General features: G+C 41.2%; 1 long non-coding RNA gene and 10 other non-coding genes across 12 annotated transcripts; all 11 read left to right on the forward strand.

The window, feature by feature from the left end:
- Positions 1-131: 131 nt before the first annotated feature.
- Positions 132-3,940, forward strand: LOC109874153 (uncharacterized). Of its 2 annotated transcripts, none has more exons than XR_002252675.2 (12): positions 132-379; positions 669-734; positions 1,023-1,070; positions 1,283-1,334; positions 1,581-1,628; positions 1,991-2,041; positions 2,332-2,377; positions 2,611-2,660; positions 2,873-2,922; positions 3,167-3,194; positions 3,390-3,445; positions 3,630-3,940. It is a non-coding gene; the product is annotated as an uncharacterized LOC109874153 (long non-coding RNA). The 2 variants fall into 2 exon arrangements; XR_002252674.2 differs by having other exon boundaries at positions 1,026-1,070.
- LOC116358342 (small nucleolar RNA SNORD49) lies at positions 464-530 on the forward strand. Its single transcript, XR_004206241.1, has one exon. It is a non-coding gene; the product is annotated as a small nucleolar RNA SNORD49 (small nucleolar RNA).
- LOC116358353 (small nucleolar RNA SNORD65) lies at positions 1,128-1,202 on the forward strand. The gene has a single exon (XR_004206252.1). It is a non-coding gene; the product is annotated as a small nucleolar RNA SNORD65 (small nucleolar RNA).
- Positions 1,405-1,479, forward strand: LOC116358351 (small nucleolar RNA SNORD65). Its single transcript, XR_004206250.1, has one exon. It is a non-coding gene; the product is annotated as a small nucleolar RNA SNORD65 (small nucleolar RNA).
- On the forward strand, positions 1,793-1,866 carry LOC116358341 (small nucleolar RNA SNORD49). Its single transcript, XR_004206240.1, has one exon. It is a non-coding gene; the product is annotated as a small nucleolar RNA SNORD49 (small nucleolar RNA).
- LOC116358343 (small nucleolar RNA SNORD49) lies at positions 2,181-2,248 on the forward strand. Its single transcript, XR_004206242.1, has one exon. It is a non-coding gene; the product is annotated as a small nucleolar RNA SNORD49 (small nucleolar RNA).
- LOC116358354 (small nucleolar RNA SNORD65) lies at positions 2,433-2,507 on the forward strand. Its single transcript, XR_004206253.1, has one exon. It is a non-coding gene; the product is annotated as a small nucleolar RNA SNORD65 (small nucleolar RNA).
- LOC116358350 (small nucleolar RNA SNORD65) lies at positions 2,718-2,792 on the forward strand. The gene has a single exon (XR_004206249.1). It is a non-coding gene; the product is annotated as a small nucleolar RNA SNORD65 (small nucleolar RNA).
- Positions 2,986-3,060, forward strand: LOC116358352 (small nucleolar RNA SNORD65). The gene has a single exon (XR_004206251.1). It is a non-coding gene; the product is annotated as a small nucleolar RNA SNORD65 (small nucleolar RNA).
- LOC116358356 (small nucleolar RNA SNORD65) lies at positions 3,242-3,316 on the forward strand. The gene has a single exon (XR_004206255.1). It is a non-coding gene; the product is annotated as a small nucleolar RNA SNORD65 (small nucleolar RNA).
- On the forward strand, positions 3,491-3,564 carry LOC116358357 (small nucleolar RNA SNORD65). Its single transcript, XR_004206256.1, has one exon. It is a non-coding gene; the product is annotated as a small nucleolar RNA SNORD65 (small nucleolar RNA).
- Positions 3,941-23,124: the final 19,184 nt, after the last annotated feature.

Below are 23,124 nucleotides of genomic sequence, written 5' to 3' on the forward strand. Positions count from 1 at the left end.
GTGATTGGTTGGGAAGAGAACACATACATTGGATGACGTCCTACCAGCGTTGTGCCTTACGTAAACTTCAGCCTACTGCATTTGTGGTGTACGTCACCGGTGCACTATAAATACCTGACTGGCGACGTTTATTCGCTCTCTCTCGCGCGTTCTTCTCTCCGATGAGTCCACTGGTTGACTTGCTGAAGCAGAACGTCCTCTGCATTATGGAAGATGATATGTTAGAAATGCTTCTTTAGTATCTACTTATTGGTATAGTGCTGTCCCTTAAGTCTTTCCCTGGTTATTAGTTAAGTAGTTAACAGTAGCTACTTTGGAGCATGGGGACTTGCAGAACCATGCACGTGGGCAACTCTGAACGTTTTGAAACCATGCCGTGGTAAGTCTGCAAGGCGAAGATATTAATTAGTTAGCTTGCTGATAATGCTTTCGAGTTAACAAGTGGTTTATTTTGTTAGTTTATGGATGTGATGATACCGATATAGGAAGTGCCGTCCGATGCGAAACTGACGAAGATTCCTAAACTGTTAGCTTGCTAGCTAGCCATCTGATCCACGATCACGGAAAACCAACCAGTTACCACCACAGCAGATGCAGTACCCCCATTTTGCTAACACTATTTAAAATGCTAGTCCAAATGCATTAATACATTTTACATTTTGTTCTAGCTGTCTGTACCTGGCTTATGTGGACTGAACTGAAGCCGTACTCGCCAATGACTGCGCACATGGCAGGTAAATTCAACTGGGATCTTCCCCGCTAGCTAGGCCTGACTAATGTCTGGTTGGCTATTCCATGGCACACTTAAAATTAGTTTTTTGTCAACTGGTATCTAGTCTGATCAAATAATTGAATAGTCACTGTCTATGGCCACTGCTTTCAGTGACGAAAGCTTGAATAGGAGTTTGCTGAAAAAACGATTTAATTATTTCGGGTACTTCTGAGCAGCGAGGTTGTCTCCTGAACAAGGTTTAGGTTATTGCTTTTATAGATTATTGTAACCCCTAGGTTTTTTTTTTAAGCAGACGCTGCCCGGGTGACTTGATTGCAAGGAGACTTAACCTCGAAAGGTAAGACTGCCACACCCGCTCAATCGTTTGAGACACTGACTATAAGCAACTGTCTGGTTGTGATGAATCCTAAACTGAAAATAGCTGGAATTACCGTCAGATTGTACAGTGGTGATATTCGGTTTTCTGAACTGGACAGACAGTTACTCTCAATTTCTACTGTTATGAACTCCAGTTGATTGTTTGCCTATTCTAATAATGGTTTTGAACAGGTGTGGAACTGAATCAAGGATGTGGCTGGAGTGGCGACATCATCTTTTGAAGGTACATGACCCCCCCCCCCCCCCCCCCCAGTCTATACCTCACCTGGCCCATTCTTCGAGTAGCTGTCTGGTTGTGATGAATCCTAAACTGAAAATAGCTGGAATTACCGTCAGATTGTACAGTGGTGATATTCGGTTTTCTGAACAGGACATGCGGTGAATTTAATTTTCATACTCTATTTCCAATTCCTTATGAACTGTAGTTGATTGTGTTCCTATTCTTTTTACTTATGGTGGGTTTAAATAGGTGTGCAACAGAACCAAGGATGTGGCTGGTGTGGAGGCATCTGAAAAGGTACATTACATTAACACACCCCAGCAGGCTGGTTGTGATGAATCCTAAGCAGACAGTGGCTGTAGTTACTGTCAATAGTACAGTGGTGATATTTAGAAACTTTGACCATGCTGCTGTGACTTTGTGGAAGTTGGCCAGTAATAAGTGGCTTAATTGGACAGTTTGGATGTGATGATACCAATATAGGAAGTGCCGTCCGATGCGAAACTGACGAAGATTCCTAAACGGTTAGCTTACTAGCTAGCCATCTGATCCACAAACAATGAAAGCCACCTAATGGATGCATTGCCCTCTAAGTTAGCTAGCACTATTGAAATGCTGGTCCTGTCAATACTTTGCTGAAATTGTATGTTTTGTTCTAGATTTGGGAGACTACTCCCTCCTGTCCTGTGGCTGAGCCATACACACGGCAAGTAAATGTAATTTTTTAAAAACATTTAGGTCTGACTAGTAATGTATTCAATGGCAAATTGAGTACGAGTGTAATTTAAAGAACTTCATATCTTGTTCTCTGTTCAAATCTTCGATCAGAGGCACCATAGCCACAGCTCTGTCAGTGATGAAAGCTTGAATAGGAAGAGTTTGATGCGACAACTGATGAGTTTATTCAACTACTGAGTAACAAAGCTGTTTTAGATCATTGTGCACAGTGGTGGTTACTGCTTATAGATTCTAATAACCCCTATGATTGTTTTTTACACAGGAGACTCCACCCAAAGTACTTAATGGTGGAGACATCACCTCAAAAGGTAAAACTACCACACCCACTCCAGCCTCAGACTTTCACTCTGGCTAACTGTCTGGTTGTGATGAATCCTAAACTGAAAATAGCTGGAATTACCGTCAGATTGTACAGTGGTGATATTCGGTTTTCTGAACACGACAGGCTGTGATTTTCAATTCTCTAGTTGCGATTCTCTCTAAGAACTGCTAATGAGTAGTTCATTTAACTCATTTTCATAACCCCTATGCCATTTAACAGGTGTGAAGCTGCCCCAATGAGTTGATGGCATGGAGACTCCATCTGCCAAGGTCAGACTAAAACCCACACCTCGTCTGTCCTATTCTCTGGGTAGCTGTCTAATCTTGTTATGATGAATCCCAAACTGAAAATAGCTGGAATTACCGTCAGATTGTACAGTGGTGATATTCGGTTTTCTGAACTGGACAGGCAGTGACTCTCAATTTCTACTGTTATGAACTCTAGTTGACTGTGTGCCTATTCTAATAGTGGTTTTGAACAGGTGTGGAACAATCAATGATGTGGCTGGAGTGGAGACATCATCTTTTGAAGGTACATGACCCCCCCCCCCCTAGTCTATAGCTCACCTGGCCCATTCTTGGAGTAGCTGTCTGGTTGTGATGAATCCTAAACTGAAAATAGCTGGAATTACCGTCAGATTGTACAGTGGTGATATTCGGTTTTCTGAACAGGACAGGCAGTGACTTCATATTCCTACTGTAGTTTTGTTCTTTCTAGTAGACTGATGCCTTTTTATTCATTTTCAAATCTTGGCTCTTGTGATTGTTTTGAACAGGTGTGGAACTGAACCAACGCTGTGAAAGGTAAGAACACCCTCTGGCTACACCCCACCTGTCACTTGTCTGTCTGGTTGTGATGAATATTAAACTGAAAATAGCTGGAATTACCGTCAGATTGTACAGTGGTGATATTCGGTTTTCTGAACAGGACTGGCTATGAGTTGTCATTTGCTTATCTCTAATTGTACATTTTCACTCAAGCTTTTTTTTACTTTTCAGGTAGGCTGCCTTTGCATAACATCCCTGCTGTCTCAGAACTGGACATGTCGACTGGGGTAAGGCTGTTCACCCTGGCTGGAAAGAATAATTGCTTATTTATGCTATGATGAATACTAAACTGAAACAGCTGGAATTACCGTCAGATTGTATAGTGGTGACATTCGGTTTTCTGAGACATTCATATACGCTTCACCATTTGTTAACTTTCCATTTATTCAGCTAATGGCAGTTTTATTTCAGGTGTTCCTCGTCTGATGCCCCTGATTTTCAGCCACAACCTACCCTTCAGGTGCAGTCACCCGATCACAATTTAGAAGAGCCTTTCATATCTATTGTCTTGAGTTTTGGTCAGTGGTGATATTTAGTTCTGAACTTTGAAGTTCAGAACTTAAGTTGTGTTTATGGGCCCTCTATTTGAGTGGGACACTTCACCTACTTAAGATGTAAAGCAGTAACTATATGCCTTCAGTGTGTTCACACCCCAGGACTCTATTCCATGTTTTTTTTTCAGCTTGAAATAAAGTGCGGTTGTTACCGGCCTACACACAGTACCCCGTGTCAGTTGAATAATTAAAATATTAAATGTGAGCTTTGTTTTACCCTTTTGTTATGGAAGCCTGTAAGTTCAGGAGTAATACATTTGCCCAGTAATTTTGATGTTGTATGAGTTTGTGCCATAATAGCTAGGCCCCCAAGGGACTCGAATCACATATTTTGTCAAATGCTGAGTGTCTTATTACCATGAAATGCTTACATACAAGCCCTTAACCAGCAATGCAGGTAATATGTAGGGGTTAAGGGGCATTAAGGGATCGACGCAAATTGTCCAGGCAGTTTATTTTTTTTACCTTTTATTTAACTGGGCAAGTCAGTTAAGAACAAATTCTTATTTTCAATGACTGCCTAGGAACAGTGGGTTAACCGCCTTTTCAGGGGCGGAATGACAAATTTGTGCCTTGTCAGCTCGGGGATTTGAACTTAAACTTTCAGTTACTAGTCCATCTCTACCCCTTAGGCTAACCACTGAGCGTTCTTGGGGGATGAAGCTGTTAGACCCTTCGACTTGGTGTGCAGTTTCAGAACAGTGAATAGTGTGGCTGGAGTGCCTATTTTTAGGGCCTTCCTCTGACACGTCTCCTATAGAGGTCAGATTTGCCAAATGGAGGCAGAGGGAGGGCTTTACACATCTGACTTTTTTCCCCCCTCATTGCATGTGTGACACTGTTAGGAATTGGGTGCCTGCTCTAAGGCCCCTGAGTTCCCCTTCTGGGTGAGTATTTAGTCTACTTATGGCTTTATACATCTCGTTGAGTACAGTCTTAGTGCCACCATCAGTTTGGTATGTAGGCAGCTACAAATAGTTAACTCTCTTGGTAGGTAGTGTGGTGTCAATGGATTTACCTGAAAAGTGATAAATGGATGCAAACAGTTATTTAAATGCATATGTAGAACAAATATTTATAGACTCACTTCACATGTACAGTGCCTTCAGAATTTATTCAAACACATTGGCATTCCACATTTGGATGTTATAGCCTGAAGTCAAAATGAATTAAATAGCTCTCATTTAATTTTCAATAAATGTTTTCGCTCATTACAGGGCATGGTGCACACAGTGAACATGTTTTACATTTAAAATATGATTGACATAAGCACTTACACCCCAGGTTAATACTTTGTAGAAGCACATTTGGCAGTGAGTAAGCCTGTCCAGGTCAATCGGCTTCTTGGTCACCTTCCTGACCAAGGCCCTTCTCACCCGATTGCTCAGTTTGGCCTGGTGGCCAGCTCTAGGAAGAGTCTTGGTGGTTCCAAACTTGTGTTCTTGGTGACCTTCAATGCTGCAGAATTATTTTGGTACCCTTCCCCAGATCTGTGCCTCAACATAATCTTGTCTCAGAGTTCTAAACTGGGTTCACGTCATTTATGGGGTAATGTGTGTAGATTGCTGAGGGGATTTTTTTTATTTTTTATTATTAAGACTAACAAAACTTGGAAGAAGTCAAGGGGTCAAACTGGTACATTGTAAGGTACATTGTAATCTGAAGACTACAATAGCTACATTTTTTTAAAGGGGCATGCATCAGGGCCTGTATTCACAGCCCATCTCAGGAGTATTAATCTAGACCAGGGGTCTTTAACATTTTCTAGCATGAGAACTACTTCAACGTGTTGTGAGCTAGATTTCAAATATGCACATTCTTCTCTTCCCCAGGTCCTTAAGTGTACAAGACAGTAGTGCACTGTTTTCTGTCATCATACCTGCTAAAAATAACAGTTAATAAACAACTTGAAGGGGGGTACTATAACATCTGATTATTTTCCCCAAAATTATGTTTTTATATTTGCCATTGTTTTCACAGTTATATTTTTCCTGGTATTAGATTTGTTTTTCACTGTAAACATTACAATTGTTCATAGAGAAACAACGAAATGTTATGTTTTGAGTCCATGTCAATGCTTAAATCACATCGGAATACCTTTTTTTTTTAGGCCTGGAAGAAAACGAACACATTTAGATTTCACTGTAATTCCCCTTTGCACATCTAGTCCTTTGATTACACATCTAATCCTTTGGTTGCACATCTAGTCCTTTGATTACACATCTAATCATTTGGTTGCACATCTAGTTCTTTGGTTGCACATCTAGTCCTTTGATTGCACATCTAGTCCTTTGATTGCACATATAGTCCTTTTGATTGCACATCTAGTCCTTTGGTTGCACATCTAGTCCTGTCATCTTCAAATAATATTTTAGCAGGAATCTCCTTGCGAATTATTTGGTAGGTGAGGAATTTGCCATCTAATGTGCAGGTCTAGTGATGGTTCTGTACTGCTGTTGCTAATTTCCTGGCAAAGTTTGCAAATAACAAATAATAGATCCAGATATACTTACTCATATACAATGGAGAAAATTTTTTTAAAGGGGCATGCATCTGGTAAGACAACTTTGCAGTTAACATTTACTTGACAAGGTTTTGGGAAACGATTTATTTCAACCCACAAGACGGTTATCACATAAACTGGCTACACATGGAGTGATGGACAAAGACTAGCACCACACCAACAGACACAGGCAATATTGCTCGAAATTACTTGGCATACATTGTGTTAGGTTTGGCTTTCTAAGCCTATAGTGGCAAACCAGGGGTGGGATAATGTCATTTTTTCATTGATTAGATATCTGCTAGGTGGGAGCTTGCTGTGTCTGATACTTGTGAGAATTGCAAGTACTTTCAGAATTGTTTGGTGAGCTACTCATAGGTGGGCTGTGAGTTACTGTACTGGTGGCAGTCGGTGTCGTTTAAGATGACGGACTATTTTGTTTTTATGAGCATGGCCTTATTTCTACTACAGCATATTGGATGACTGTCATTCATATTCCATTCACCCAGCTCAAAGTAACATCGATAAGTTAGGCTACTACTACAATTGTTCCTATACTCATCACAAGGTTACTACAACCTATGAGTTAAAGTTTACAACGTAGGTGCACAGGTCCAGAGAAATTTGAGTATTTGCGCATTGTATTCCTTCTCGTATCTACGCGCTCTCCTCCTCTCACCTTTCCCTTCCCTTGTTGACTTCAGTGCACAATACAACAGTTGTCTGTGAACAGGTGAAAAAACCTTTCCAAACCATAAACGCTAAACGCTACACACAGCCCACATTGTTGTCACCTAACATCATCGTCAACATAGCTAGCTACTAGAACTAATGCGTTAATAAACCTTGGACAATCATGGAGTACAGTAAGCAGTTTAGCAGTTACACCGGCGGGCCCAGCTGGCAATAAATTAATACAACCAAAAGCTTACCTTGACTTGGAAGAGTTCCAGTGTTGGATAGCCCTAGCCAGCTAGCTAACATAGCATCCCTCTGTTATAGCCAGCTAGCTAACATAGCATCCCTCTGTTTGAGTAGGCACAACTAGCTAGCTGCATTCGCGTGAAAGGGGGAAAAAAATACAAGGAAATATAGATAGCTCTCTCTCTCCTCTCGATTATCCTTAATTTTTTAAGAAAATGATTTATTAAAAACTGTTCCAACTATTGTCTTTCTCTCTCTCCGAGTCAACTACTTACGACATTTTCTGCAGTGCTAGCTAGCTGTAGTTTGTGCTTTCTAGATTCATTTTCTGATCTTTTGATTGGGTCGACTACATGTCAGCTCATACTGCAATAGCTCTGATAGGTTGGAGGACGTCCTCCGGAAGTTGTCATAATTACTGTGTAAGTCTATAGAAATGGGTGAGAACCATGAAACTCCTAGCATTTGTAGTGAAGTCAATGTACCCAAAGGAGGACGGAAACTAGCTATCCTCCGGCTACACCATGGTGCTACCCCAGAGAGTGCTGTTGAGGGTACTGTAGACCTTCATTGAAAAACAGTGTGCTTTAATCAATTATTTGGTGACGTGAACATATTGAGAATCTAAAAAGTACACCGGTGCCACCACATATTGATTCTGTACCGGTAGCCCCGTTGTTATTTTACTGCTGCTCTTTAATTATTTGTTATTTTTATCTCTTACTTTTTCAGGTATTTTCTTAAAACTGCATTGTTGGTTAAGGGCTTGTAAGTAAGGTTGTATTCCTGTTGTATTCGGCTCATGTGACAAATAAAATGTGATTTTATTTGATTAGAAAATTATATAATTTTTATTGTTTCACAATTTTTGGCCTCTGTCCATTGTAATCTTGTTTATAATCAGAAATTCAACTGAGATCCTAGATCATCACTCCAACTGAGATGCTTCATACAAAAGGACCCAGATCTCAAATCACCCAACCATGGGACCTACCCTTATTGTGTAGCATTCCCCTGGGTGAAGCATAGAGGGCGCTACATTCCAGGAAGTGAGTGGCTTGTCTCGACTGAAGTTCATCACCTTCGGTTCGGCCCAGTTGACTGAAAGTCGAGACTGCTAAGTCAATTTATGGTTGCACAAGTCAGACGGCACATTCAAACTATTGTCTCCGTCATGTCTTGATGCTTTGTGTATGTTAACCAATAAATAAAGGCCCTTTTGATCCCTTCTAGGTATTAGACAACATTACATGATTATCAATAGATGACCAGCAGGGTCAAATAATTGAGAAATGTTGTGACTAAACTTAACAAAACAAATGTGTCAGAGGAAGGCCCCAAAAATTGTCATAGACTCCAGTCACCCAAGTCATAGACTGTTCTCTCTGCTACTGCATGGCAAGCAGTACCGAAGCGCCAAGTCTAGAACCAAAAAGCTCCTTAACAGCTTCTACCCCCAAGCCATAAAACTGCTGAACAATTAATCAAATGGCCACCCGGACTGTTTACATTGACCCTTTTGTTTTTACACTGCTGCTACTTGCTGTTTATTATCTATGCGTAGTCACTTTACAATGACCTCGACTAACCTGTACCCCCGCACATTGACTCGGTACCGATACCCCGATAGCCTCGTTATTGTTATGCAATTTTCTTTTCTTTTTTTCTCACTTTAGTTTAGTAAATATTTTCTTAACTCTATTTCTTGAACTGCATTGATGGTTAAAGGGCTTGAAAGTAAATATTTTATATTTGGTGCATGTGACATACAATAATGAAAGAGAAGGATTGCCGTTTTGAATTTGGACAAGTTTGTGTGGAAAAACGGTCGTTATCCATCAATAATGATACAGTGCATTCGTAAAGTATTCAGACCCCTTGACTTTTCCCACATTTTGTTACGTTACAGCCTTATTCTAAACATGGTACAAAATCTGTCGTTCTGCCCCTGAACAGGCAGTTGACCCACTGTTCCTAGGCCGTCATTGAAAATAAGAATTTGTTCTTAACTGACTTGCCAAGTTAAATAAAGGTAAAATATATATTTTTTAAATAAATCGTTTTTTCCCCTCATCAATCTACACACAATACCCCCTAAAACTAAAAACCTGTTTTTGCTGTGTCATTATGGGGTATTGTGTATAGATGGAATAAGATTTCAAATGGTATTGTTAGATTTCAGTGCAGCCTTTGACATTATTGATCATAATTTGTTATTGAAAAAAACTCACTTGTTATGGCTTTACATCACCTGACATCACATGATTGGAGAGTTACTTATCCAATAGAACTCAGAGAGTATTGTTCAATGGAAGCTTCTCTAACATCATATATGTACATTGTGGTATCCCTCAGGGCAGTTGCCTTGAGGGATATGGCTGATTGTAGAGCTCATATGATGTTACGATTGAAGTCTGGCTACTCTTCTCTATTTTAACAAATGATTTGCAATTTGTCTTACAATAAGCTAAAATTACTATAGAGAAGAAAAAAAATAATATAGAGTGTGCTGATGATTGCACACTCTACACATCAGCACCTACAGCCAGTGAGCTCACTGAGACTCTTAGCAAGAAGAGTCTTGAACACATTTAAAACCGAAAGCATTGTAATCTGGGTCAAAGCAGGGGTCTCCAACCTTTTCAAGAATGAGAGCTAAAGGCAGCATCAAATGATGCAAAATGCATCATACGGGGATGATTTATGTATTTTGAAAGTTACATATCTTGAAAAGTTGATTGCTGACAAGCAAAACATTTTGAGACTATGTCAATAATGAACTAATGAAACAAATACAAAAAGATAGTTTTTGGGTGAAGTTGTCCTTTAAATAAAAATACTACTACTACTTAAGTAGTTTTGTGGGGTATCTGTACTTCACTTTATTATTAATATTTTTGACAACTTTTACTTTTATTTCACTACATTCCTAAAGAAAATATGTACTTTTTTACACCCATACATTTCCCCTGACACTAAGAAGTACTCATTACATTTCGAATGCTCAGGCAGGACGGAATTAAGCTCCAATTCACGCACTTATCAATAATAATGTGTTGTCATTCCTACTGCCTCTGATCTGGCAGACTCACCTAACACAAATACTGTGTTTGTAAATTATGTCTGAGTGTTGTAGTGTGCTCCTAGCTGTCCATAATTTTTTAAAAATAATAATAATAATAATCGTGCAGTTTTGTTTGCTTAATTTAAGGAATTTGATGTATAGCATTTACTTTGACTTTCGACTTTTACTCAAGTATGACAATTGAGTACTTTTCCCACCACCCCTCTGGTGTCTCCGAACCCTGTTGTGTCAATAATGGTCATTGAATATGAAATCTGAAAGCCTGGCTGATTGTAGAGCTCATATGATGTTACGATTGAAGTCTGGCTATCAGCCTGTGACCTGTTGGTCACGTCATGGATGAGCTTAAAGGGGTAGTGATCTTCCCACTTTACCCCGAGAATGTAGTTGATCATGACATTTACCAGAGTGGTTTTTCTTCACCTGTGGACCCCAAAAGGAATACCTTGTTATTTACTTTCTCCGCTTGCCTCCTAAACATGTACTGGCGAAAACTCTTATCAACACATTTATCTTCCTCAATGCAAGCTTATGGATTGAGAGGTTGCCTTTCTGCAACGTCTCTGATTGGTCCAGGAATGTATCACTTTTTGCGTCTGTCAAACGTTTTACTTTTGGTGAGTCAGACATCCTGACAGTGTTCAATTCAGTCTCAGGACTGAGCAAACTTCACTACCTCACCACAGTTAGCAGAGACTCTGACACTGTATGCAGTTTCAGGCTTTAGACCTTCCAGTGTGCACTCTCTGGTGGTGGTTTTGATGGTGTGCCACATCTTATTGTCAACAGCCTTTGCACCCTCTCTGTTGTCAACCTCATAGCCTATGACTTCAACATCGTCTCCCACCATGGTAGGAATGTCCCAGTTCACTCTGATACTTTCATATTCCAGGTTTTTATCTGTGGGTGGTCCAGGGGGGCTACATGGGCGGGTCCTGGAGTATTCTGTCCAGTCACTGGAGAGGCTCACACCAGGTCTACACAGCGCCCTGCAGCTGAAGCGATAGTCTTTATAGGGGTTAAAACGTCTGATGGTGACCTGGTTAGTGGTAGCATCAGCTTTGATCTCTGTCCACTCAGATTCAGCCTGCACAGCCTGGTACAAAACCTGGTACGACTCCACAGACTTGACCACAAGGTGGGGAGGGTTGATTTGCACGTGGACACAGTCATGCTCCAGACTCTTGATGGTGGGGACACCTGGCTTTGATGGCAGTTCAAACTGGGGACTCAACAGTGTCCCTCTCTCATAGACATGGATGGAGGACGCAGTGATGAGTTTGTCTGGAATTGATGCAATGCAGAATGCAAGACTTTGTATGATTCGTTGAAGTCCAGGAACAGACATATGGTTTGTCTGGTTAGGGTGGTTACCTTACCGGAGTGAAACCACTTTTCTGCACCAGATTTGGGGGTTGTAATTGAGAACCACTCTTTTATCAAAGTCACTCTTGGATGACACAACTTGAAACTCTTTCATTATGTCAAGGTAAGAGCTGACAACATTCATCTCTCTCTCTCTCTCTCTCTCTCTCTCTCTCTCTCTCTCTCTCTCTCTCTCTCTCTCTCTCTCTCTCTCTCTCTCTCTCTCTCTCTCTCTCTCTCTCTCTCTCTCTCTCTCTCTCTCTCTCTCTCTCTCTCTCTCTCTCTCTCTCTCTCTCTCTCTCTCTCTCTCTCTCTCTCTCTCTGTCTCTCTCTGTCTCTCTCTGTCTCTCTCTCTCTGTCTCTCTCTGTCTCTCTCTGTCTCTCTCTCTCTCTCTCTCTGTCTCTCTCTCTCTCTGTCATCTAGGTATGTGATCATAAGGCCATTCTGGAATGGAGAGTGTTCTGTGCTGTTAAGCATTTTTTCCTCTCCCTCCTCCTCATATGGCTGTCACACCTGAAGATGTTGTAATCAGCAATGTCCTTATCCGGGATCAGCCATTTGGCTAGTCTTTAACTCTGGTTACACCTTGCATTAACATGTGGTCGTTGTCATCAGATCAAAATGATCCGATCACTATCTGATTGACATTGGTTTTATCTACACATGGTAATCAAGTGTGTCTTTCCCACTGCTTCTGGCAATGGGTGACTTGAATGTGTACATGTCATCATGAAATCAGGAGAATACCAGGGAATGTTTGAGCGTAATGTCGGACCCAGTGTCAGAAAGCTGGGTCTCCATTGAAGGTCATGGGTCTTCCAGCAGGACAATGACCCCAAATACACTTCAAAAAGTAGCCAAGGAATGGTTCAAGACAAAACGCTGGACTGTTCTGAAGTGGCCAGCATTGAGTCCAGATCTAAATCCTGTTGAAAACTTGTGGAGAGATCTGAAAACAGCAGTTGTGTCACGTTCTGACCTTTATTTCCTGTGTTCTGTATTTAGTTAGTATGGTCAGGGCGTGAGTTGGGTGGGCAGTCTATGTTTGATTTTCTATGATTTGGGGTTTTCTATGTTTCGGCCTAGTATGGTTCTCAATCAGAGGCAGGTGTCATTAGTTGTCTCTGATTGAGAATCATACTTAGGTAGCCTGGGTGTCACTGTGTGTTTGTGGGTGATTGTTCCTGTCTTTGTGTTTGCACCAGATGGGACTTTTTTAGGTTTTCTCACATTTGTTGTTTTTGTTAGTTATCTCTTGTGTAGTTTCTTTATCAATTAAAGAATATGAATAACCACCACGCTGCGTTTTGGTCCGCCTCTCCTTCAGATGAAGAGAACCATTACAAGTTGGGAGAAGGCACCCTTAAAATCTGGGAAACCTGGAGCAGTTTGCACATGAGGAGTGGCCAAACTGCCAGTTCAGAGGTACAGGAAGCTCATCGATGAATATAGGATGCACTTGATTGCAGTTAATTTGACCAAAGGTTGTGCTCCCAATTTATTATGTCTGGGTTGTCAATCATTTAGTCACTTCTGTTGCTTTTCTGATTTAAATTGATATATTAAGTTCTGAATCAAAAACAAAGGTTCTGTAATATTAACTGTGAAATAAAGAATTTGGTGAATTTCATCTTATTTTTAGGGAAAATTGTGAGTGATTTGAAAAAAGTGCAAGAGTGCCAATATTTGTATTTTTGCCATCTATTTTTAACTGCTATTTCACAAAGGTTCTGAACCTATATACATTTTACGGAGAGTATATTTTATATTAGTTATCATGTTTTTAGTCACACCCTTCAGCTTCACTCAACCCCTCCCATCTATCTCTTAACATCATCCAGTTTTTTCCATTTGCCATATATATTTTTCAACTGTGTGAACCTTTCTATTCTCAAGATCAATTGTTTTGCTAAAAGTATTATTATATTAGCGATTGATTGACTGACTTTTCAAATCAACCAGCAGTGCTATTTGCAGAGTTAACTCCAGGTAAATGTTGCAATTCATCAGCAATTCCTGAACCTGCGACCAAAAACAAGCTATACTGTATATGGACAGTGCCAAAACAAATTATCTAATGATTCTGGTTCTCTGCAGCAAAATCTGTAGAGCTGGGATGGTTGTATCCCCCATATATATAACATTATATTGGTTGCAAGATATTTGTATAATCATTTAAATATGATTAGTTAGCTGGCAACAGCCCTCTTCAACCTCAGGATGGTGAGGAAAATCGGCTTTGCCCCTAAGACCCTCATTAACTTCTACAGATGCACCGTTGAGAGTATCCTGTCGGGCTGTATCACTGCCTGGTACGGCCATTGTACCGTCTGCAATTGCCGTACCACCCTCAGGGCTCTCCTGAGGGCTCAGCCCAGCGCATCACCGGGAGCACACTTCCTGCCCTCCAGAATATCTATAGCACCTGGTGTCACAGGAAGGCCAAGAAGATCATCAAGGACCTCAGCCACACGAACCATGGCCTGTTCACCCCGCTATTATCTAGAAGTCGGAGACAGTAGGTGCATCAAAGCTGGGACCGAGACTGAAAAACAGCTTCTATCTCCAGGCCAACAGACTGTTAAATAGTCACCACTACAAGGTCTCCGCTCAGTACCCTGCCCTGAACTTAATCACTGTTACAAGCTGGCCACCACCTGCTACTCTACCTTGCACCTTAGAGACTGCTGGTCACTACGCACTTCATATGTATATACTGTATTCTAGTCAAGGCTCATCCTATATAACTACGGCTGTACACACCTTTCCTATTCATATACTGTCCACACTGTCTATACACACACCATTATATACATATACACTGTGGACAAAACATTAGGAACACCTTCCTAATATTGAGTTGCACCCCCTTTTGCCCTCAGAAGAGCCTCAAATCCATTTCATAGACTGACCAGGTGAATCCAGGTGAAAGCTGTGGTCCCTTATTGATGTCAGGGTGGGAGACGGGTTAAAGAAGGATTTATACTATTGAGACATGGATTGTGTATGTGTGCCATTCAGAGGGGGAAAAGGAGGGGGGATGAATGAGGCAATTGGGCAAGACAAAATATTGAAGTGTCTTTGAAAGGGATATGGTAGTAGGTGCCAGGAGCACCTGTTTGTGTCAGAACTGCAACAATGCTGCGTTTTTCACACCCAACAGTTTCCCCAAAGCGTTGCAGTTCTTGACACAAACCGGTGCGCCTGGCACCTATTATCGTACAATATGCCTTTCAAAGGCAATTTAATCTTTTGTCTTGCCCAATTGGCTCATTCATCCCCCCCTCCTTTCCCCTGTAACTATTCCCCTGGTCAATTGGCTCATTCATTCCCCCCCCCCTCCTTTCCCCTGTAACTATTCCCCTGGTCAATTGGCTCATTCATCCCCCCCCCCTCCTTTCCCCTGTAACTATTCCCCTGGTCAATTGGCTCATTCATCCCCCCCCCCCTCCTTTCCCCTGTAACTATTCCCCTGGTCAATTGGCTCATTCATCCCCCCCCCCCCTCCTTTCCCCTGTAACTATTCCCCTGGTCAATTGGCTCATTCATCCCCCCCCCCCCCTTTCCCCTGTAACTATTCCCCTGGTCAATTGGCTCATTCATCCCCCCCCCCTCCTTTCCCCTGTAACTATTCCCCTGGTCAATTGGCTCATTCATCCCCCCCCCCCCCCTCCTTTCCCCTGTAACTATTCCCCTGGTCAATTGGCTCATTCATCCCCCCCCCCCCTCCTTTCCCCTGTAACTATTCCCCTGGTCAATTGGCTCATTCATCCCCCCCTCCTTTCCCCTGTAACTATTCCCCTGGTCAATTGGCTCATTCATCCCCCCCTCCTTTCCCCTGTAACTATTCCCCTGGTCAATTGGCTCATTCATCCCCCCCTCCTTTCCCCTGTAACTATTCCCCTGGTCATAGTGTTAATAAGAATGGATCAGTCAAATAAGTGTTAAATAAAAAGTATCAAGCTGCTGGGTTTTCCCTCTCAACAGTTTCCCGTTTGTATCGAGAATGGTCCCCCACCCAAAGGACATTCAGCCAACTGTGGGAAGCATTGGTGTCAACATGGACCAGCATGTGGGTTTTCCCTCTCAACAGTTTCCCGTTTGTATCGAGAATGGTCCCCCACCCAAAGGACATCCAGCCAACTTCAGACAACTGTGGGAAGCATTGGTGTCAACATGGACCAGCATGTGGGTTTTTCACCCTCAACAGTTTCCCGTGTGTATCAAGAATGGTCCCCCACCCAAAGGACATCCGGCCAGAAATGGGTAATTGATGAAAGAAGACAAAGGAAGCTGACACAAATTGTGCCGAGCAACAGATGGGCTACAGTTCGTCAACTGACAGTCCAGTACAACATTGGTGTCCAAAGACCCATAAAATAATGCACAACTCGTGGTATCTTGACACAAATGGGATATGACAGCCGACGACCTGACAAGGTATCACTTCTTTCAGCAAAAAACAAGACACTGTGGTTACATTGGCCTTGGAACTAAAACACTGGAGACTGGAGAATTGGAAAAACATTGCCTGGTCTGAAGAATCCCGGTTCCTGCTGTTTTACAACAATGGGAGGACTAGGGTATGGAGAAAACCACATGAGTACATGCATCCATCATGCCGCATGTCAACATTGCAGGTTGGTGATGTGATGGTGTGGGGTGTGTTTTCATGGCACACATTGGGCCCCTTGATAAAAGTGGAGCAATGTTTGAATGCCACAAGATATCTGAACATCATTGCCAATCAGGTGCACCCCTTCATGGCAGCAGTGAACCATATGCAAATGTATTTTTTTCAGCAGGATAATGCCCCATGCCAGGATTGCTAGGATAATGCCCCATGCCTAATGCTAGGATTGTCCAGGAATGGTTCCACAATCATGACAGTGAATTTAGCTTACTGCATTGGCCTGCCCAGTCACCAGATATTGAGCATCTGTTGGAGGAGATGGAACGAGATATTCGGAGTAGAGATCCACAACCAGCCAACTTGACACAACTGTGGGAAGCATTGGAGTCAAAATGGGCCAGCATCCCTGTGGAACATGAAACCAAAAAGAGTTCTACATTCTAAGAGTGTACAGTTGCTTCAGATAGTATTGATTCCCCTTGACTTATTCCACATTTTGTTATGTTACAGTTGAATTCAAAATAGATTAAATACATTTTTTTCTCACCCATCTACACACAATAACCTATAATGACAAAGTAAAAACATGTTTTTAAAAATAGGCAAATTGATTGAAAATGAAATACAGAAATATCTCATTTACATACGTAGTCACACCCCTTGCAGGTCAAGCTAGCCACAATGGTATCTTCAACCTAGCCTAGCTTTTAGCTAGCTAGCTGCACTGCAGTAAAACTAGCTTGACTTGTGTTGGGGAATAATCAGAATTGGTTGGTAACATAGGTAAGATGTTTTATATTCATCATATGTTTGTAAGCTACTTCTCATCAAGAATGTTATTTTTGTAAAATACTGTGGCAGGGTTGCAGTATCTGTTCTATGTCAAGACTAAGTTGCATGGGCCGCAGAGAGGGGAGAGGTCAAGGTATCATCATGTGTAAACATATCTTTTGCTCCACTGTGTCTGTGTGCCAGTGACTCCCTACTTTTCCCATCGGGGAAAGGAGGATGGCAGTGTCTGGAATCATTCTATCCTCTCCGTGAGCTTGTCCAGGATTGGTTGTATTTAGAATTGGTTGTATCTAAATGACAATTTGATATATGCCTGTTGATATGGAGGATTGGTTTATGGTTCTAGGGTTTGAGTAAGGAGACAAAGCTGAACGATTTATTATTTTTTTAAATTTTATTTAACCTTTATTTAACCAGGTAGGCTAGTTGAGAACAAGTTCTCATTTGCAACTGCGACCTGGCCAAGATAAAGCATAGCAGTGTGAACAGACAACACAGAGTTACACATGGAGTAAACAATTAACAAGTCAATAACACAGTAGAAAAAAAGGGGAGTCAATATACATTGTGTGCAAAAGGCATGAGGAGGTAGGCGAATAATTACAATTTTGCAGATGAACACTGGAGTGATAAATGATCAGATGGTCATGTACAGGTAGAGATATTGGTGTGCAAAAGAGCAGAAAAGTAAATAAATAAAAACAGTATGGGGATGAGGAAGGTAAAAATGGGTGGGCTATTTACCGATAGACTATGTACAGCTGCAGCGATCGGTTAACTGCTCAGATAGCAGATGTTTGAAGTTGGTGAGGGAGATAAAAGTCTCCAACTTCAGCAATTTTTGCAATTCGTTCCAATCACAGGCAGCAGAGAACTGGAACGAAAGGCTGCCAAATGAGGTGTTGGCTTTAGGGATGATCAGTGAGATACACCTGCTGGAGCGTGTGCTACAGATGGATGTTGCCATCGTGACCAGTGAACTGAGATAAGGCGGAGCTTTACCTAGCATGGACTTGTAGATGACCTGGAGCCAGTGGGTCTGGCGACGAATATGTAGCGAGGGCCAGCCGACTAGAGCATACAAGTCGCAGTGGTGGGTGGTATAAGGTGCTTTAGTGACAAAACAGATGGCACTGTGATAAACTGCATCCAGTTTGCTGAGTAGAGTGTTGGAAGCAATTTTGTAGATGACATCGCCGAAGTCGAGGATCGGTAGGATAGTCAGTTTTACTAGGGTAAGTTTGGCGGCGTGAGTGAAGGAGGCTTTGTTGCGGAATAGAAAGCCGACTCTTGATTTGATTTTCGATTGGAGATGTTTGATATGAGTCTGGAAGGAGAGTTTACAGTCTAGCCAGACACCTAGGTACTTATAGATGTCCACATATTCAAGGTCGGAACCATCCAGGGTGGTGATGCTGGTCAGGCGTGCGGGTGCAGGCAGCGAACGGTTGAAAAGCATGCATTTGGTTTTACTAGCGTTTAAGAGCAGTTGGAGGCCACGGAAGGAGTGTTGTATGGCATTGAAGCTCGTTTGGAGGTTAGATAGCACAGTGTCCAAGGACGGGACGGAAGTATATAGAATGGTGTCGTCTACGTAGAGGTGGATCAGGGAATCGCCCGCAGCAAGAGCAACATCATTGATATATACAGAGAAAAGAGTCGGCCCGAGGATTGAACCCTGTGGCACCCCCATAGAGACTGCCAGAGGACCGGACAGCATGCCCTCCGATTTGACACACTGAACTCTGTCTGCAAAGTAATTGGTGAACCAGGCAAGGCAGTCATCCGAAAAACCGAGGCTACTGAGTCTGCCGATAAGAATATGGTGATTGACAGAGTCGAAAGCCTTGGCAAGGTCGATGAAGACGGCTGCACAGTACTGTCTTTTATCGATGGCGGTTATGATATCGTTTAGTACCTTGAGCGTGGCTGAGGTGCACCCGTGACCGGCTCGGAAACCCGATTGCACAGCGGAGAAGGTACTTGTGTTGTGGTTTGCTCTCATGATTTGGTAAATAGAGGACATTTCCACGACACTTGCTATAAGGTTAGAGAAACAAGTTGAGGAAAAAGTAACAAAAACATATCTGATGAGAAGCTCTCCTCCATCTTGCGTTACAAACACACTTGTCCGTTCAGTAGCGGGGCAAGATGTAAACAGCTTTGCACACCTAGATTGTACAATGTTCGTACATTATTATTTAAAAAATTCTTAACTCTGTCAAATTGGTTGTTGATCATTGCTAGACAGCCATTTTCATGTCTTGCCGTAGATTTTCAAGACCATTTAAGTCAAACCTGTAACTACTCCACTCAGGAACATACAATGTTGTCTTAGTAAGCAACTCCAGTGTATATTTTGCCTTGTGTTTTTTTTTCTCCTGCTGAAAGGTGAATTAATTTCCCGTTTCCGTTTGTCTGGTGGAAAGCAGACTGAACCAGGTATTCCTCTATGGTTTTCCCAGTGTCTGGTGGAAAGCAGACTGAACCAGGTATTCCTCTATGGTTTTCCCAGTGTCTGGTGGAAAGCAGACTGAACCAGGTATTCCTCTATGGTTTTCCCAGTGTCTGGTGGAAAGCATACTGAACCTGGTATTCCTCTATGGTTTTCCCAGTGTCTGGTAGAAAGCAGACTGAACCAGGTATTCCTCTATGGTTTTCCCAGTGTCTGGTGGAAAGCAGACTGAACCAGGTATTCCTCTATGGTTTTCCCAGTGTCTGGTGGAAAGCAGACTGAACCAGGTATTCCTCTATGGTTTTCCCAGTGTCTGGTGGAAAGCAGACTGAACCAGGTATTCCTCTATGGTTTTTGCCTGTGCTTAGCTCTATTCCGTTTATTTTTATCCTAAAAAACTAACATGATGCAGCCACCACCAACTTTTTTCTGCTGCTTTCGCAACAGCTAATAAAATACCCCTCAAACATACCATGCTTGAAAATATGAAGAGTGGTACTCAGTGGTGTGTTGGATTTGCCCCAAATATAATGCTTTGTATTCAAGACAACGTTTTTTGCTGTTTTACTTTAGTGCCTTATTGAAAACAGGATGCATGTTTTGGAATATTTTTTTATTCTGTACAGGCATCCTTCTTTTCCCTCTGTCACTGAGGTTAGTATTGTGGAGTAACTACAATGATGATCCATCCTCAGTTATCTCCTATCACAGCCATTAAACTCTGTTACTCTTTTAAAGTCACCATTGGCCTCATGGTGAAATCCCTAAGCGGTTTCCTTCCTGAGTTACTGAGTTAGGAAGGACTCCTGTATCTTTGTAGCAACTGGGTGTATTGATACACCATCCGAAGTGTAATTAATAACTTCACCATGCTCAACGGGATATTCAATGCCTACCAATAAGTACCCATTTATGCTAGGCATTGGAAAACCTCCCTGGTCTTTGACCTTACAGATAACTGTATGTGTGTCATTCAAAAATCATGTTGAACACTATTTTTGCACAATTTATGTGGAATTATGTATTTTTACAAATTAATTAAAAATGAACAGCTGAAATGTCTTCAGTCAAATAAGTTTTCAACCCCTTTGTTATGGCAAGCCGAAATAAGTTCAGAAGTATAAAACATCAGAATTCTACTGTGAAAATAAATAAATACATAATTCCACATAATTCCACTGTGACATTATAGGGTATTGTGTGTTTGCCACTGACACAAAATCTCAATTCAATACATTATAAATTCAGGCTGTAACATAGCGTGTGGAAAAAGTCAAGGGGTGTGAATTACTTCCATAAATGACCAATAAAATGTGATTTGAACAGTCCAGTATTTCTTCTTGAACCATTCCTGGGTGCTTTTGGATGTGTGCTTTAAGTCATCGTCCTGCTGGATTGACCCACAACCTTCAAAGGAGAGCAACTTTCGCTACACAACTACACAACTTTTGCTACACTCGCATTAACATCTGCTAACCATGTGTATGTGACAAATAAAATTTGATTTGATTTGAACTTCAAAGAAAAGGAAAAAAAACTTCCCTACAATAAAACATAGGGGAGGTTTGTTAGTGCTGTGGAATTGCTTTGCTACTTGGGACCTTGAACATGTGCAAGACATCATAGAGCTGGGCAGATTACCAAGGTGTTTTGGAGTGCAATGATCAACCCAGTATCCAAAAATGGTATTTCTGTTGAAGGTTGTGGGTCTTTCATCAGGACAACGTGTTGTTGTATTCAGTCTGCATTCTTTGGCTTGCTAACTCTCCTGAGTGGCGCTGCGGTCTAAGGCACTGCTTCTCAGTGCTAAGAGGTGTCACTACAGACCCTGGTTTGATCCTAGGCTGTATCACAACTGGCTGTGATCGGTAGTCTCATAGGGCAGGGCAGGGCACAATTGGCCCAGCGTTCTCCTTGTAGTGCATATTCCAAAGTTTAAGATAATAGGCTGTGTACGCACACACACACACACACACACACACACACACATAATACCTTGTCTCCTAATAAGGTCTGCTTATCTATGAAACTTTATTACATCAATGAAACTTTATTACATTTTGCAATACTGTATAATATAAACCATAAAAATAAACTAGGTTTTATGATTACAATTTCTATGTACTAGTGGCAGCTAAATAAATATCCTAGTGTAAATCTGTGGAAGTCGGTGACATTTAAGATGAGGGGGGACGTTTTCTTTTTTTGTGTGAGCATGGCCTTATTTCTATTACAGCATAATGGATGACGGTCATTCATATTCCATTCACCCAGCTCAATGTAACAGCGATAGGTTTAGGCTACTACATCTTACTCTACTTTTCCCTGTTCCCATCATGAGGTTGCTACAACCTAGCCTATGAATGAAAATGTACAATTTAGGTGCCTATGTCAAGAGAAACATTTTGAGTAATCAAGGTGACAGATAGTGACACATTCAAACTGCCTTGTACACTCTTGCTTGTATCTAGCATGTAACAGTGGCAGTCAGTGACGTTTAATATAAGGGAGTACATTTAAAAAAAACTATCTACAGAGTTCACTGCAGTTAGATGTGCTGGTGCCACACAGGCAGTTTACATTATTGAATGATGACCTCTATGTTGTTGAATGTGTTGCTTTTAGTAAATGTTCATTTTTTATTGTGCTGAATTATATTGTTTTATACACGTGTATGTTGTTCTTATTTTTTTAAATTTGGTGGATCAGCTTAATATTGCGGAAAGAATGTTGCTTCCATCAATGTAATTGTCTGCATCATTTCCAATCTCCAATATTTTTTTGGTAAATATATATATATATATATATATCCATATACATACACACATGCATACGCATACACATATATATACACACATATCTATATAGACATACTTTAAAAAATATATACCTTTATTATTCCCCACAAATCCTACCACCCTGCCCCCAATTGGAGTAAACCAATAAACACTTAGGCTTCTACCTTCGGTATATATATCTTATACACATTTTACAGACACAATCTATTTTACAATAGTTATGTTTTGTTTGTTTTTAGTCCTTCCTCTATTTCTGATGTCCATCCAGTTTGATTTCTATTTGTAACTATGCTATTTCACAAACATTCTGAACATATATACATTTTACAGACCCCGTATGTTTTACATTGGTTATCTTGTTATTAGTCCCACCCTTCAGCTCCATTCAACCTCTCCCATCTGTCTCTCAACATCATCCATTTTGTATTTCTATTTGCCATATATTATTCAACTGTGCTGTGATGCTTCACAAAAGAATTGAACCTTTCTATTCTCATAGCTTCTACAGATTGTAAATTAAAAATATTTTGTTTTGCTAAAATAATTATATTATTGAATGATTGACTATGGTTTTTCAAATAACCCAGTATTGCTATCTGCAGCGTTACTTCTAGGCAAATGTTGCAATTCCTCAGCCTTTTCTGGACCTGTGACCAAAAACGAGCTACAAATGGACAATACCAAAATAAATGATCTAATGACTGCCTCCTCACAGCAGAATCTGCAGAGCTGGGAAGATTGTATATGTTGTTTTAAAATTCAGTTTTTATTGTAATGTGTACAGGGCTCTCTTGTA

The sequence above is a fragment of the Oncorhynchus kisutch genome, linkage group LG29, assembly GCF_002021735.2.
Source record: "Oncorhynchus kisutch isolate 150728-3 linkage group LG29, Okis_V2, whole genome shotgun sequence".
Classification (NCBI taxonomy): Eukaryota; Metazoa; Chordata; class Actinopteri; order Salmoniformes; family Salmonidae; genus Oncorhynchus; species Oncorhynchus kisutch.